The sequence below is a fragment of the Mus caroli genome, unplaced genomic scaffold (genome assembly GCF_978045245.1).
Source record: "Mus caroli unplaced genomic scaffold, Mus_caroli_1 scaffold_2, whole genome shotgun sequence".
Taxonomy (NCBI): domain Eukaryota; kingdom Metazoa; phylum Chordata; class Mammalia; order Rodentia; family Muridae; genus Mus; species Mus caroli.
In genome coordinates this window covers 57,804,132-57,819,361 of record NW_028227257.1, presented here as the reverse complement: position 1 = coordinate 57,819,361, position 15,230 = coordinate 57,804,132, and the positions used below count along the sequence as shown (strand labels likewise).

The following is a 15,230-nucleotide window of genomic DNA, read 5'->3' as shown; positions in this document are numbered from 1 at the left end:
CCAGGGGTTCAGCAAGCACTTTACTGACTAAGCCATCTCTTTAGCCCAAGAGTATCTTTAAAATCAATTAATTTATTTTACTCTCTCTCTCTCCCTCTCCCTCCCCCCTCTCTCTCTGTGTTGTGTGTATGTGCCTGTGTCTGTATGTCTGTCTTTCTGTCCAAGTATGCAGGCATGAATCAGCAATCAGAGGCTTGCTGTTTCAGAAATCAGGTCTGTACTGCCACCTTTTGGATTCTGGAGATTGGTCTCAGGTCTTAAACCTGTGTGCTAGCACCTACACCTATTAGTCCATGTTGTCAACCCACGATTGTCTTTCTGATCACTGTACACTGTCTTGTGCTACCTACTCATGAGCGTGATCATTCAGTCACCATACACAACTACTGAGTGTCCTTCCTGGTAAAAATCTATACCTTCCTGGTAAGTGACCCTCCAATGTCCCTACCCTCTCAAGTGAAAAGAACTATAGCTTCATAGAAGGCTTGCTGTGGAAAATGCGGTATCTCCTCTCTAGCATCATCACTGTGACACAGAGATGCATAGCGAGTATTTGCTCTCTTTTCTCCTGCCTTCATTTTATTCCATATTTCCTGTCCTAATTTTAGCACTGCTAGAATGTGGATGTTTGTACCCCACTCCATTCATGTATTGAGACCCTGTCCAGGAGGTGTTAGTATTAGAGGTGAGAACTTAGAGTATGTTTAGGTCATGTGGGTGGAGCTCTCATGAGTCGATCCATGCCCTGATGGAAGAATCAGAAAACACTTGTTCTTCTGCCTGTTGGTTAGTGATGGGCCTGTATATGGAATCCGGTCCACAAACACCAACCTCTGCTGCTCTGATCTGGGATTTGTCAGCCTTCAGAAATGTGAGGAATACATTTCTATTGTTTAAGTGCCATTTGATTTAAGGTATTTTGTTTCTAATAGATCAGGCAAATGAAGGCGAATACTTTTTGAATTCTTCTACCATAGACATATTTTATTTTTTCCTGGGGGTACCTGGCACCCTGCTCTGCATATGCTCAACTCCTCTCCTACCTAGTCTCAGAAGGGCAGGATTAGAGGATGGGTCCATTTGGGCTGGAGTTTGCTGAGGGTCACAGGCTAGAAGTCCTTGCTCTGGTTAAGATACAAGTCTAAAGTTCAGAATTGATAGAGCCATATACTCTCTTAAATAATGATGGTAAGCCAGAAGCAAGGGAAACCAGGTCATCAAATGGCTCCAGTGGGAATACTAGTTCCTTGGAATGACCTGTCCTGGGGATGAGAGGTTGGCCACCAAGGGTGAAGTTGAGGAAGCATTTCAAGAAGCAGTAGCAATGTCCAGAATTGTACGCAGTGCAATTTATCCGAGAGATACCTATGGATAGACACACATACTGACTGATAGCGGGACAGGAGTGTTAGTGCATCTCAATCAGAAGCAGGGGTTTAAGTGAGACAAAGGTAGACAACAGCAAACAAGAATGTGCCCGTCCATTCTCAGAGAGGATTCATGTGTCAGTCAAGAAACAGGGTAGGGGCCAGCAACACGGCTCAGTGTGTATCAGTGCTTGTTACATTTTTTTTTTTAAGAGTAAATTTTTGTCTCTATCTCAAGGTTGGCCTCTGTGGCAGTCATTGCCAGATTAGCCATGACTATAAGAATTTTCCCCACGTGTTTGGAGAACAAAACAAAACAGATACAGTAAAATGTAAAACAAGTTAAGTTTGCCTATTCATGTCAGATATTCTATGGATGAATAGGTGGTGTTCAAAACCCTCAGAGACCTACAGAAGATGTCATTAAAGGATGTTTTATTATTTGAAGGATTTTGGGTATGTCACCTCCGGACATCACCTCCACTTCTACCTCAGAGAAGATGATGAGCATCAGAGCCTCCTTATGTTTGCTTCAAATCGGGCAGGCGGCAAGGAGGCAAAATCGTTCCTTGATTCAACCACTGACAAAATGCTGTCCACCATGGACAAACATGGACAAAGAAAATGGACAAAATGAAGGAAATATCCTTCATTCGATGAGGAATTCAAATCTGAGTCATGTTGCCATGGAAAGCTAATCTTTGACTTGTGTTTATGAAGTACTCAGTTCCACAGACATGTTTACCTCTCTTGAGGGAACAGCAGCTCCTGACAAGAAGAAATATGATTTCAGCCAAAATCCCAGGTCTCTATGCTCATTAAAAAAATGATTCAGCCCGACATGGTGGGGCACGCCTTTAATCCCAGCACTTGGGAGGCAGAGGCAGGCAGATTTCTGAGTTCGAGGCCAGCTTGGTCTACAAAGTGAGATCCAGGACAGCCAGGGCTACACAGAGAAACCCTGTCTCGAAAAAGTAAAAAACAAAACAAAACAAAACAAAAAAATAAAAACAAAAAAAAAACCAAAAAGAAAAAGAGTAGATTCAATAATCTACCTCTTTCCCCAATTATTTCTATATTATTCCTATCTCTTCCTTTCTTTCTTTTCAACCCTTTTCTCCCTCCATAAGAAAGAAGTGATAGAGAAAAGAAAAGGAAACAGAGAAGTCCCTGAGTCTAATTTTCTATACCTTGTTTTCTCCTTAATCAAGACCATTGAATAACTTGCAGTCAACCCCTGTAAATAACAATAACCATCCATAACCCACTGAATGAACATAAAACCATCTACCCCACCTTTTGTGAAATGGGCTGTCATTCTTTTAAACCTCTTCCTACTGATTTTGGATGTAGTTTTTCCTTTTTGGGGCCCCAGAAAAAATTGGTTCTTTTGCTCTGAAACACATAAACTCTCACAAGTAATATATGTTTTTCCATTAACATATGTATTGAATGTCTAGTGTGCATAGAGCAGTTAAAGGTGATTCTTTGTTCTTTGTTTGAGCAAGTAAAAGACATCTGACTTCATAAAGTTAGTTTGGATTGTATAACTGAACTATAATATAAATCTCCATCCAAACCATGTGAAAGGATGGCATGTAATAATATGTTAGGAGGACTTTGTAGCCAACAATATTTATTAGCTCTTGTCTTAGGGTTTTTACTGCTGTGAACATACATCATGAGCAAAGCAACTCTTATAAACACAATATTTAATTGTGGCTGGCTTACAAGTTCAGAGGTTCAGTCCATTATCATCAAGGAGGGAGCATGGCAGCATCCAGGCAGGCATGGGACAGGAGGAGCTGAGAGTTCTACTTCTTCACCTGAAGGTTGCTAGAAGACTGGCTTCTAGGCAGCTAGGAGGAGGGTTTTAAATCCTATGCCCACAGTGACACACTTTCTCCAACAAGGCCACACCTTCTCCAGCAAGGCCACACCTCCAAATAGTGACACTCCCTGGGCCAAGCACATTCAAACCACTACAGCTACATATAGATTTTTAAGTCTCAGCCAGTCTCGGAGATGTTCCATGTAGAAGCAACAAGGTACATATTATCTGCCTTGTTGATCTTGCTAATTTCTTTCTTCCTGTCTATAGTCAAGATCTTCAGGAGTCTCTCCCTGTCATATCAGATTTTTTTTCCTTTTTTTTTTTAATTAGGTATTTTCCTCAATTACATTTCCAATGTTATCCAAAAAGTCCCCAATACACTCCCCCACCAGTCCCCCACCCACCCACCCACCCCCACCCCTTGGCCCTGGCATTCCCCTGTACTGGGGCATATAAAGCTGGCAAGTCCAATGGGCCTCTCTTTCCAGTGATGGCCGACTAGGCCATCTTTTGATACAAATGCAGCTAGAGTCAAGAGCTCTGGGGTACTGGTTAGTTCATAATAATGTTCCACCTATGGGGTTGCAGTTCACTTTAGCTCCTTGGGTACTTTCTCTAGCTTCTCCATTGGGGGCCCTGTGATCCATCCAATAGCTGAGTGTGAGCATCCACTTCTGTGTTTGCTAGGCCCCGGCATTGTCTCACAAGAGACAGCTATATCTGGGTCCTTTCAGCAAAATCTTGCTAGTGTATGCAATGGTGTCAGGGTTTGGAAGCTGATTATGGGATGGATCCCTGGATATGGCAGTCTTTAGATGGTCCATCCTTTCTACACAGCTCCAAACTTTATCTCTGTAACTCTTTCCATGGGTGTTTTGTTCCCAATTCCAAGAAGGGGCACAGTGTCCACACTTTGGTCTTCGTTCTTGAGTTTCATGCGTTTAACAAATTGTATCTTATATCTTGGGTATCCTAAGTTTTTGGGCTAATATCCACTTATCAGTGAGTACATATTGTGTGAGTTCCTTTGTGAATATGTTACCTCACTCAGGATGATGCCCTCCAGATCCATCCATTTGCCTAGGAATTTCATAAATTCATTCCTTTTAATAGCTGAGTAGTACTCCATTGTGTAAATGTACCACATTTTCTGTATCCATTCCTCTGTTGAGGGGCATCTGGGTTCTTTCCAGCTTCTGGCTATTATAAATAAGGCTGCTATGAACATAGTGGAACATGTGTCCTTCTTACCGGTTGGAACATCTTCTGGATATATGCCCAGGAGAGGTATTGCTGGATCCTCTGGTAGTATTATGTCCAATTTTCTGAGGAACCGCCAAACTGATTTCCAGAGTGGTTGTACCAGCTTGCAATCCCACCAACAATGAAGGAATGTTCCTCTTTCTCCACATCCTCGCCAGCATCTGCTGTCACCTGAATTTTTGATCTTAGCCATTCTGACTGGTGTGAGGTGGAATCTCAGGGTTGTTTTGAGTTGCATTTCCCTGATGATTAAGGATGTTGAACATTTTTTCAGGTGCTTCTCTGCCATTCGGTATTCCTCAGGTGAGAATTCTATGTTCAGTTCTGAGCCCCATTTTTTAACGGGGTTATTTGATTTTCTGGAGTCCACCTTCTTGAGTTCTTTATATATATTGGATATTAGTTCCCTATCTGATTTAGGATAGGTAAAGATCCTTTCCCAATCTGTTGGTGGTCTTTTTGTCTTATTGACGGTGTCTTTTGCCTTGCAGAAGCTTTGCAACTTTATGAGGTCCCATTTATCTATTCTCGATCTTACAGCACAAACCTTTGCTGTTCTATTCAGGAATTTTTCCCCTGTACCCATATCTTCGAGGCTTTTCCCTACTTTCTCCTCTATAAGTTTCAGTGTCTCTGGTTTTATGTGGAGTTCCTTAAATCCACTTAGATTTGACCTTGGTACAAGGACATAGGAATGGATCAATTCTCATTCTTCTACATGATAACCGCCAGTTGTGCCAGCACCATTTGTTGAAAATGCTGTCTTTTTTCCACTGGATGGTTTTTGCTCCCTTGTCAAAGATCAAGTGACCATAGGTATGTGGGTTGATCTCAGGGTCTTCAATTCTGTTCCATTGGTCTACTTGTCTGTCGTTATACCAGTACCATGCAGTTTTTATCACAATTGCTCTGTAGTAAAGCTTTAGGTCAGACATGGTGATTCCACCAGAGGTTCTTTTATCCTTGAGAAGAGTTTTTGCTATCCTAGGTTTTTTGTTGTTCCAGATGAATTTGCAGATTGCCCTATCTAATTCCTTGAAGAATTGAGTTGGAATTTTGATGGGGATTGCATTGAATCTGTAGATTGCTTTTGGTAAGATAGCCATTTTTACAATGTTGATCCTGCCAATCCATGAGCATGGGAGGTTTTTCCATCTTCTGAGATCTTCTTTAATTTCTTTCTTCAGGGACTTGAAGTTCTTGTCATACAGATCTTTCACTTCCTTAGTTAGAGTCACGCCAAGGTATTTTATATTGTTTGTGACTATTGAGAAGGGTGTTGTTTCCCTAATTTCCTTCTCTGCCTGTTTATCCTTTGTGTACAGAAAGGCCATTGACTTGCTTGAGTTAATTTTATATCCAGCTACTTCACCGAAGCTGTTTATCAGGCTTAGGAGTTCTCTGGTGGAATTTTTAGGGTCACTTATATATACTATCATATCATCTGCAAAAAGTGATATTTTGACTTCATCTTTTCCAATTTGTATCCCTTTGATCTCCTTTTGTTGTCGAATTGCTCTGGCTAGGACTTCAAGTACAATGTTGAATAGGTATGGAGAAAGTGGACAGCCTTGTCTAGTCCCTGATTTTAGTGGGATTTCTTCCAGCTTCTCACCATTTACTTTGATGTTGGCTACTGGTTTGCTGTATATTGCTTTTATCATGGTCAGGTATGGGCCTTGAATTCCTGATCTTTCCAAGACTTTTATCATGAAGGGGTGTTGGATTTTGTCAAATGCTTTTTCAGCATCTAATGAGATGATCATGTGGTTTTTGTCTTTGAGTTTGTTTATATAATGGATTACATTGATGGATTTTCGTATATTGAACCATCCTTGCATCCCTGGGATGAAACCTACTTGGTCAGGATGGATGATTGTTTTGATGTGTTCTTGAATTCGGTTAGCGAGAATTTTATTGAGGATTTTTGCATCAATATTCATAAGGGAAATTGGTCTGAAGTTCTCTATCTTTGTTGGGTCTTTATGTGGTTTAGGTATCAGAGTAATTGTGGCTTCATAGAATGAGTTGGGTAGAGTACCTTCTGATTCTATTTTGTGGAATAGTTTGTGAAGAACTGGGATTAGATCTTCTTTGAAGGTTTGATAGAACTCTGCACTAAACCCATCTGGTCCTGGGCTTTTTTTGGTTGGGAGACTATTAATGACTGCTTCTATTTCTTTAGGGGATATGGGACTGTTTAGATCATTAACCTGATCTTGAATTAACTTTGGTACCTGGTATATGTCTAGAAAAGTGTCCATTTCATCCAGGTTCTCCAGTTTTGTTGAGTATAGCCTTTTGTAGAAGGATCTGATGGTGTTTTGGATTTCTTCAAGAACTGTTGTTATGTCTCCCTTTTCATTTCTAATTTTGTTAATTAGAATACTTTCCCTATGCCCTCTAGTGAGTCTGGCTAAGGGTTTATCTATCTTGTTGATTTTCTCAAAGAACCAGCTCCTCGATTGGTTGATTCTTTGAATAGTTCTTCTTGTTTCCACTTGGTTGATTTCACCCCCGAGTTTGATTATTTCCTGCCGTCTACTCCTCTTGGGTGAATTTGCTTCTTTTCGTTCTAGAGCTTTTAGGTGTGTTGTCAAGCTGCTAATGTGTGCTCTCTCTAGTTTCCTTTTGGAGGCACTCAGAGCTATGAGTTTTCCTCTTAGAAATGCTTTCAATGTGTCCCATAAGTTTGGGTATGTTGTGGCTTCATTTTCATTAAACTCCAGAAAGTTATTAATTTCTTTCTTTATTCCTTCCTTGACCAAGGTATCATTGAGAAGAGTGTTGTTTAGTTTCCACATGTGTGTTGTCTTTCTATTATTTATTTTGTTATTGAAGATCAGTCTTAGTCCATGGTGATCTGATAGGATGCATGGGACAATTTCAATATTTTTGTATATGTTGAGGCTTGTTTTGTGACCAATTATGTGGTCAATTTTGGAGAAGGTACCATGAGGTGCTGAGAAGAAGGTATATCCTTTTGTTTTAGGATAAAATGTTCTGTAGATATCTGTCAGATCCATTTGTTTCATAACCTCTGTTAGTTTCACTGTGTCTCTGTTTAGTTTCTGCTTCAATGATCTATCCATTGGTGAAAGTGGTGTGTTGAAGTCTCTCACTATTATTGTGTGAGGTGCAATGTGTGGTTTGAGCTTTACTAAAGTATCTTTAATGAATGTAGCTGCCCTTGTATTTGGAGCATAGATATTCAGAATTGATAGTTCCTCTTGGAGGATTTTACCTTTGATGAGAATGAAGTGCCCTTCCTTGCCTTTTTTGATGACTTTGGGTTGGAAGTCAATCTTATCAGATATTAGAATGGCTACTCCAGCTCGTTTCTTCCTACCATTTGCTTGGAAAATTGTTTTCCAGCCTTTCATTCTGAGGTAGTGTCTATCTTTTTCTCTTAGATGAGTTTCATGTAAGCAGCAAAATGTTGAGTCCTGTTTGTGTAGCCAGTCTGTTAGTCTATGTCTTTTTATTGGGGAGTTGAGTCCATTGATATTAAGAGATATTAGGGAGAAGTAATTGTTGCTTCCTTTTATTTTTGTTGTTAGAGTTGGTGTTCTGTTCTTGTGGCTGTCTTCTTTTAGGTTTGTTGAGGGATTACCTTCTTGCTTTTTTTAGGACATGGTTTCCGTCCTTGTATTGGTTTTTTTCTGTTATTATCCTTTGAAGGGCTGGATTCGTGGAAAGATAATGTGTGGATTTGGTTTTGTCGTGGAATACTTTGGCTTCTCCATCTATGGTAATTGAGAGTTTGGCTGGGTATAGTAGCCTGGGCTGGAAATTGTGTTCTCTCAATTTCTGTATAACATCTGTCCAGGCCCTTCTGGCTTTCATAGTCTCTGGTGAAAAATCTGGTGTAATTCTGATAGGCTTGCCTTTATATGTTACTTGACCTTTTTCCCTTACTGCTTTTAGTATTCTATCTTTATTTAGTGCATTTGTTGTTCTGATTATTATGTGTGGGAAGGAATTTCTTTTCTGGTCCAGTCTATTTGGAGTTCTGTAAGCTTCTTGTATGTTCATGGGCATCTCTTTCTTTAGGTTTGGGAAGTTTTCTTCTATAATTTTGTTGAAGATATTTGCTGGTCCTTTGAGTTGAAAATCTTCATTCTCATCTACTCCTATTATCCGTAGGTTTGGTCTTCTCATTGTGTCCTGGATTTCCTGGATGTTTTGAGTTAGGATCTTTTTGGATTTTGTATTTTCTTTGATTGTCGTGCGGATGTTCTGTATGGAGTCTTCTGTACCTGAGATTCTCTCTTCCATCTCTTGTATTCTGTTGCTGATGCTCGCATCTATGGTTCCAGATTTCTTTCCTAGGGTTTCTATCTCCTGCGTTGCCTCAATTTGGGTTTTCTTCATTGTCTCTACTTCCCTTTTTAGATCTTGGATGGTTTTATTCAATTCCATCACCTGTTTGGTCTGGTTTTCTTGCAATTCTCTTAGGGATTTTTGTGCTTCCTCTTTAATGTCTTCTACCTGTTTAGCAGTGTTCTCCTGCAATTCTTTAAGGGATTTTTGTGCTTCCTCTTTAATGTCTTCTACCTGTTTAGCAGTGTTCTCCTGTATTTCTTTAAGTGTGTTATTAAAGTCCTTCTTGATGTCCTCTACCATCATCATGAGATATGCTTTTAGATCTGGGTCTAGCTTCTCCGGTGTTTTGGGGTGCCCTGGACTGGGCGAAGTGGGAGTGCTGGGTTCTGATGATGGTGATTGGTCTTGGTTTCTGTTAGTAAGATTATTACGTTTACCTTTCGCTGTCTGGTAATCTCTGGGGTTAGTTGTTATCGTTGTCACTGTTTAAAGATTGGAGCAGACGCTGTGTTCCACTCACCAGAAGTCTTAAGATCCTGTGGCGGGTGTCGTGGGTAGCTGGCGGGTGTCAGCCTACCCTGCCCCAGCTACCCTGGTGCTGGCCAGACCGGAAGAGGCTTGTGGCCCTACTCAGGCCGGTTTTCTGCCTCCCCAACCAAAGCAGTCTCAGGTCCCGCAGGATTGGACTGGAGCAGAAGCTGTGTTCCCCTCACCAAAAGTCTCAAGATCCTGTGGCGGGTGTCGTGGGTAGCTGGCAGGTGTCAGTCGACCCCGGGCCCCAGCCACCCCCCATATCAGATTTTTATCAATTTGGATGAATTCCATAGTTTTTCTTCTCCTGTAGAAACATATATAAAGCCTTTCCCCTAGCTAATAATTTCCTTCCCTCTATTCAGATATAACGACATTCTTTATATATATAAGCCGATTAATCTCAGCAGGCTTTTCCATAGTCCAATGTTTCTTAGCAGCTGTTGTTTTTTGTTCATTAGCATCAAGACATTTAAAGCCAATAATGCACTGTGTAATGTATCTCTGGGAATCTTTGTTTCCCATTTGTTTGTTAAGCATCTCTTTTAAAGTACAATTGGATCTCTCTATAACTGCTTGTCCTGCAGAAAACTGAGGCACACCCATAGTTAGCTTTATATTATAATATGCAAAAGTTGTTCCATTTTCCAGAGACATATGCTATAGCATTGTCAGTCATGATTTGTATAGATATCTCCATAATTGCTAGAGATGCTAATAATTATATTGGCAGAATCAGCCTTTTCAGAACACAAAGCAGTTGCTCATTAAAATACTGAATATGTGTCTATAGTATGATAAGCATATTACAGTTTAAAATACTGAATATGTGTCTATAGTATGACAAACACATTACAGTTTAAAATACTGAATATGTGTCTATAGTATGACAAACACATTACAGTTTAAAATACTGAATATGTGTCTATAGTATGACAAACACATTACAGTTTAAAATACTGAATATGTGTCTATAGTATGATAAGCATATTACAGTTTAAAATACTGAATATGTGTCTATAGTATGACAAACACATTACAGTTTAAAATACTGAATATGTGTCTATAGTATGACAAACACATTACAGTTTAAAATACTGAATATGTGTCTATAGTATGACAAACACATTACAGTTTAAAATACTGAATATGTGTCTATAGTATGACAAACACATTACAGTTTAAAATACTGAATATGTGTCTATAGTATGACAAACACATTACAGTTTAAAATACTGAATATGTGTCTTTAGTATGACAAACACATTACAGTTTAAAATACTGAATATGTGTCTATAGTATGACAAACATATTACAGTTTAAAATACTGAATATGTGTCTATAGTATGATAAACATATTACAGTTTACCAAACTCTATAAAAGGAAACACACCCAATTGCCAAGTTTCATTTCTTTTTTTATTAGATATTTTCTTCATTTACATTTCAAATGCTATCCCGAAAGTCCCCTCTACCATCCCCCCTGTCCTGCTCCCCAACCCACCCACTAACACTTCTTGGCCCTGGCATTCCCCTGCATTGGGGCATATGATCTTCGCAGGACCAAGGGCCTCTCCTCCCATTGATGGCCAACTAGGCCATCCTCTGCTACATATGCAGCTAGAGACACAGTTCTGGGGGGTACTGGTTAGTTCATATTGTTGTTCCTCCTTGGGTACTTACTCTAGTTTATTACACTGGTGATCTCTTCAAATTTTAGCTTTGTATCTCAGATCTAGGAAAGCCACCACGGTGAAAGCTGTAGTGCAAACAGGACAGCATCTGCTGTCACTGATCCTGCAGTCTCTTGTTCTTTGAAGCACTCGCAAGGCCAAGGAAACAGTAAGGCAGCACAAGATCAGTCCAGCAGCGATCCCAGGTCGGTCGAACCACAGTTCTTTGAAGGAAGTCCACTCCTGCATCTTAGGGATGGGTTTTCTGCTGCTGTCATGCTGATACTGGTTTCCTTGTCCTGAGGCTTTGCTCTTGGGAGGAGAGAGGACTTCATGCAGTCCCCGGTAATTGCACATGTCTTCGTGACAACATTCTAAAGTGGGCATGGCAGGGCCAGAGTGGTTTGGGGCCTGTTTGTCTTGGCAGATGTCTGTGCTGTGCTTGCATGTAAGTCCAGACAGCCGTGGATGAGTGGGGAATTGGTGTCCTGAGGATCAAGATGTCTGGAGAAGCAAGCACTAAGCTCAGACTTACACATGTAACCCGTTGCCACACAGCGAGCATCATCACAGTAGCATCTGATCTCTCCTTTGGTGAGCAGCACAGCTATGGCGCAGAGCTCCAGTTGCAGCCAGATGAAGAAGTATCTGGAGTGGCATCCATTGACGTTTCGCGCTCCCTTCGAACCCGGAGCCAGGCGCGGCTGCACTACGATCCCCGGGGCGCGCCGCACTTGAGCCCGGGCGCTGTCAGTGTCTGGGCGAGGGCCTGAGCATTGAGCGGAACTAAGACTACCGAGGACCCATTCCGGGTCCCTCGCGCTCCCCGGCGGTAGTCCTCTTGCTCTGCCAGCCAGTGCAAAAGACAGGAACAGGAGAGGTGAATTGGAGCCGGGCGGGGGTAAATAGAGCCAAGGACAGCTCTATGCCCCACCTCCACTCTCCGAATGGCCGACGCCTCTAGCCCTGGGGCCCAGAAGCAGGGGGCGGGGCCAGAGGCGGGCTAAGGCCTGAGCGGGGCACTGTCCACTCCCCCTAACGGACGCCTGCGCGAGCAGCAGAGATGTGCTGCAGAGCCAAGCTTCTAGGTAGGTTCCAAGTTGTGAGACCCTCACTGCTCAGTCTCTGGTCAGAGGCCTCCAGCACGTGGCTTCGCTTTTGTCCCACCTGAAACCCCACCACCACCACCACGGACCAATGGGCTTGGGGTCTGCCCGCGCGCGTGGCCGACGAGAAGTAGGGTGCACATAGTCAAGAAGGGGCTGCTGGCTCTCTGCTGGCTCCCTAGGGCTCATCCATCCTGAGCTGGCCGCCTTGTGACCAGTGTGTGTGTGTTCATGCAGCACAGAGCACATTTTAAGGACAGAGAACTACCTGGAAGACTTCCATGTGCTTCCTACTGTTTGAACTCAGGTCATCTGTATGCTGGCAAATGCCTTTTCCATTGAAACACTTTCCCGCCCACCTGTATTTATCACGTAAAGAAATTTCTTTATTTTAAAATTTATATGTATATGTTGGCTTAAATTTTTAAAAGCCTAATTTAATAATGTTTTTTAAATGTTTTAACCTCCTCTGTAGCCCACCTCCATCATAGGTAGTAGAGAAGAAATGTTATTAGGATATAGGGGAAGTGGACCTGTTTAGAAATTGTTCTTTGGAGCAAATCTAATCTGCTTTGTCAGGAAATCAGCAGTTTAGTTTGCAGGAATCAAAAGTGGCAGCTTGATCCACTTGCAAAATACTTTACAAATATACCGGTATTCTAGATCAGTGGTGCTGGGTTAGTAAACACAAATTGGCAGCAGTGACACAGCCTACTATAAACAGGACTCCACTGAATAGGCACAAGTCAGGAGAAGCAATTAGGACCGGCAGGGACAACAGGAAACGTTCTTAGCACTCAACAAAGTGAAGATCAGCAAAGACAAAGACCCAAGACCAAGAAGTGTTGCAAAGCTAGCTATGCGAGCCCACCGTCACTGTCTATTGAGTCCTGTATATACTCTCTCAAAATATCAAATGTCTTCCCATGGGTCGTGCTTCACCACACGAGTCTGTCTTAGTAAAACCCTAAGTGAGTCTGTATCAGCTGACATCACTCTGTCAATCAGCCCAAGTCCTCAGAAGAGGCAAGAAGCCTCCAGAACCTCACGAGAAGTTCTTTGGCAAGTTTTTTCCTATGAATTACCACAAATGGAACTCAGCGACACAATGTAAGGCGAATGAATACAAGTGTGTCCTTAGTGAAAAATCTTTTATCACTTGTCTTTTCACGTATTTGCTTTAGCAAAACATCCTTTCACCTGTGTCTGCCTTAGCAAAACATCCTTTCACCTGTGTCTACTTCAGAAAAACATCCTTGGACATAACTGACTTTACAAGACCCCCAAAGTTTCCACTCCCTATGTGGGTATGACTGTGTGAGTATGCCCATGTGTGGTGAGGGGGAGGATTTCAGATCCACTGGAGCTGGGGTTACAGGTGAGTGTAAGCACATTGATGTGGATGCTAAGGACTGAATTCTGGTCTTCTTCAAGAGCAGAAAGTACTCTTAGTCACTGAGCCATCTCTCTAGACCCCTGTTTTACATTTAGTATAACATTGAGAAAATATCAGACGTTAAGTGTTGTAAATGTATAGTATCATATTCAGGGTATGTGACACCAAGACACTAAATGTTCCCTAAGCAACTTTGCCACATATTATGGAAGAAAACTAATGTGCTTATGGTTTTATGTGAGACAGTTATATCATGCTAGGCAGAATTATGACTTTGCTATTGTTCTCATTTGGGAATTAAGCATGACATAAAGGTGGGTGAGTGGGTATCAATTTGACAAGGGGCAGGTTTCTAACAGTTAATATTGGGTGTCAACTTGATTGGATATGGAATCAACATTTTTTTAAAGGCAAGAAGCTAGGCATACCTGTGAGGAATTTTCTTGACTGGATTATTTGAAGAGGGAAGACACATTGTTAATGTTGACAGCCCCTTCTAGTGGCATCCCAGATATAAGGAAGCAGAAAGAAGGACAGTGGGAAGACCGTTCAGTGGTCAAGAGTACTGCCTGTCTTCCAAATGATCTAAGTTCTGTTCCCACATCCCACATCACTGCTCACAACCATTTATAATTCCAGTTCCAGAGGGATCTGACACCAGTGGCTTTTGTGGGAACCAGGCACATGCACATCCTTTAGTGAGTTTTACTTTCAGGTTGTGATTACTACGTTTTCCTGTTGTGGGAAGGTTTGTGTAATCTAAGTCCAATGGGCAGTCCTTGGTTCATAGCCCCAAAGTTCATTTTATGATTCATAGTCATATGCATCTGACCCAACTTCCCATCTCAACTGATCAGGGAGAAGAAAGGGCTACATGGCAATTAACCAAGGTTGAAAGTACTTCCCAAAACACACAGCACAGTAAAGGCTTGACTCACGTAAACAGTAGCATCCGCCCAATTAATCATGGCGTTCCCAGAAACAAATTAGATTGGGTTTCAACTATGTTTTTGCTTGATCTCTATAAGCAGAGGAACTTCAGAGAAGGGAAAGAAAAGTTACATTGAATTACTGTAAAGTTACATTGAATTACAGTAAAGTTACATTGAATTACAGTAAAGTTACATTGAATTACAGTAAAGTTACATTGAATTACAGCAATAGAGAATCAAGGTCCCCTCAATGAATTTTCAATCTTGAGTCAGTTACAGACATAGATCCCCTCAGATGAGAGGAAGGCCAGGCCCCCTTGAGGCAGAACCTCCTACAATACCAGAAAGTTTATAGTATTTATGAAGGTAACATCACATTGGAGAAAAGTAGGCGATCAGACTTCCTCTTACCCAGGAGACACGGCCTCTGAATTGACATTGATTTCAGATGGTTGCAGGCAGGACAGTGCCCAGAGTCAAAGAAGAGGCTTATGAGAGTCAGGCCATTGATAGAGTTTTAGCCACAGTCTGACTCACACTGGGTCCAGTGGCTCTCTATAGATATCCTATGGTTATTTTCCCAGCCCCAGAATGCATAGTTGGGATAGATACATTTAGATGTTGGCAGAATCCCCTCATTGGCAGCCTGATCTATGGTTGGAAAGGCCAAATGCCAGTGAATAGAGCTGTCCCTGTCAGGGAAAATACTAAGTCAAAAGCAGTGTGCAAAGCCCAGAGGATTACAGAAGTTTGTGCCACCATTTGAGTACTCAGAAGATGCAAGGTAATGGTTCCCACCACA

General features: G+C 41.6%; 1 pseudogene; it reads right to left on the bottom strand.

Moving 5' to 3' along the window:
- Positions 1-10,852: 10,852 nt before the first annotated feature.
- LOC147005830 (BMP and activin membrane-bound inhibitor homolog pseudogene) lies at positions 10,853-14,464 on the bottom strand (annotated as a pseudogene).
- Between the last annotated feature and the right edge of the window lie 766 nt (positions 14,465-15,230).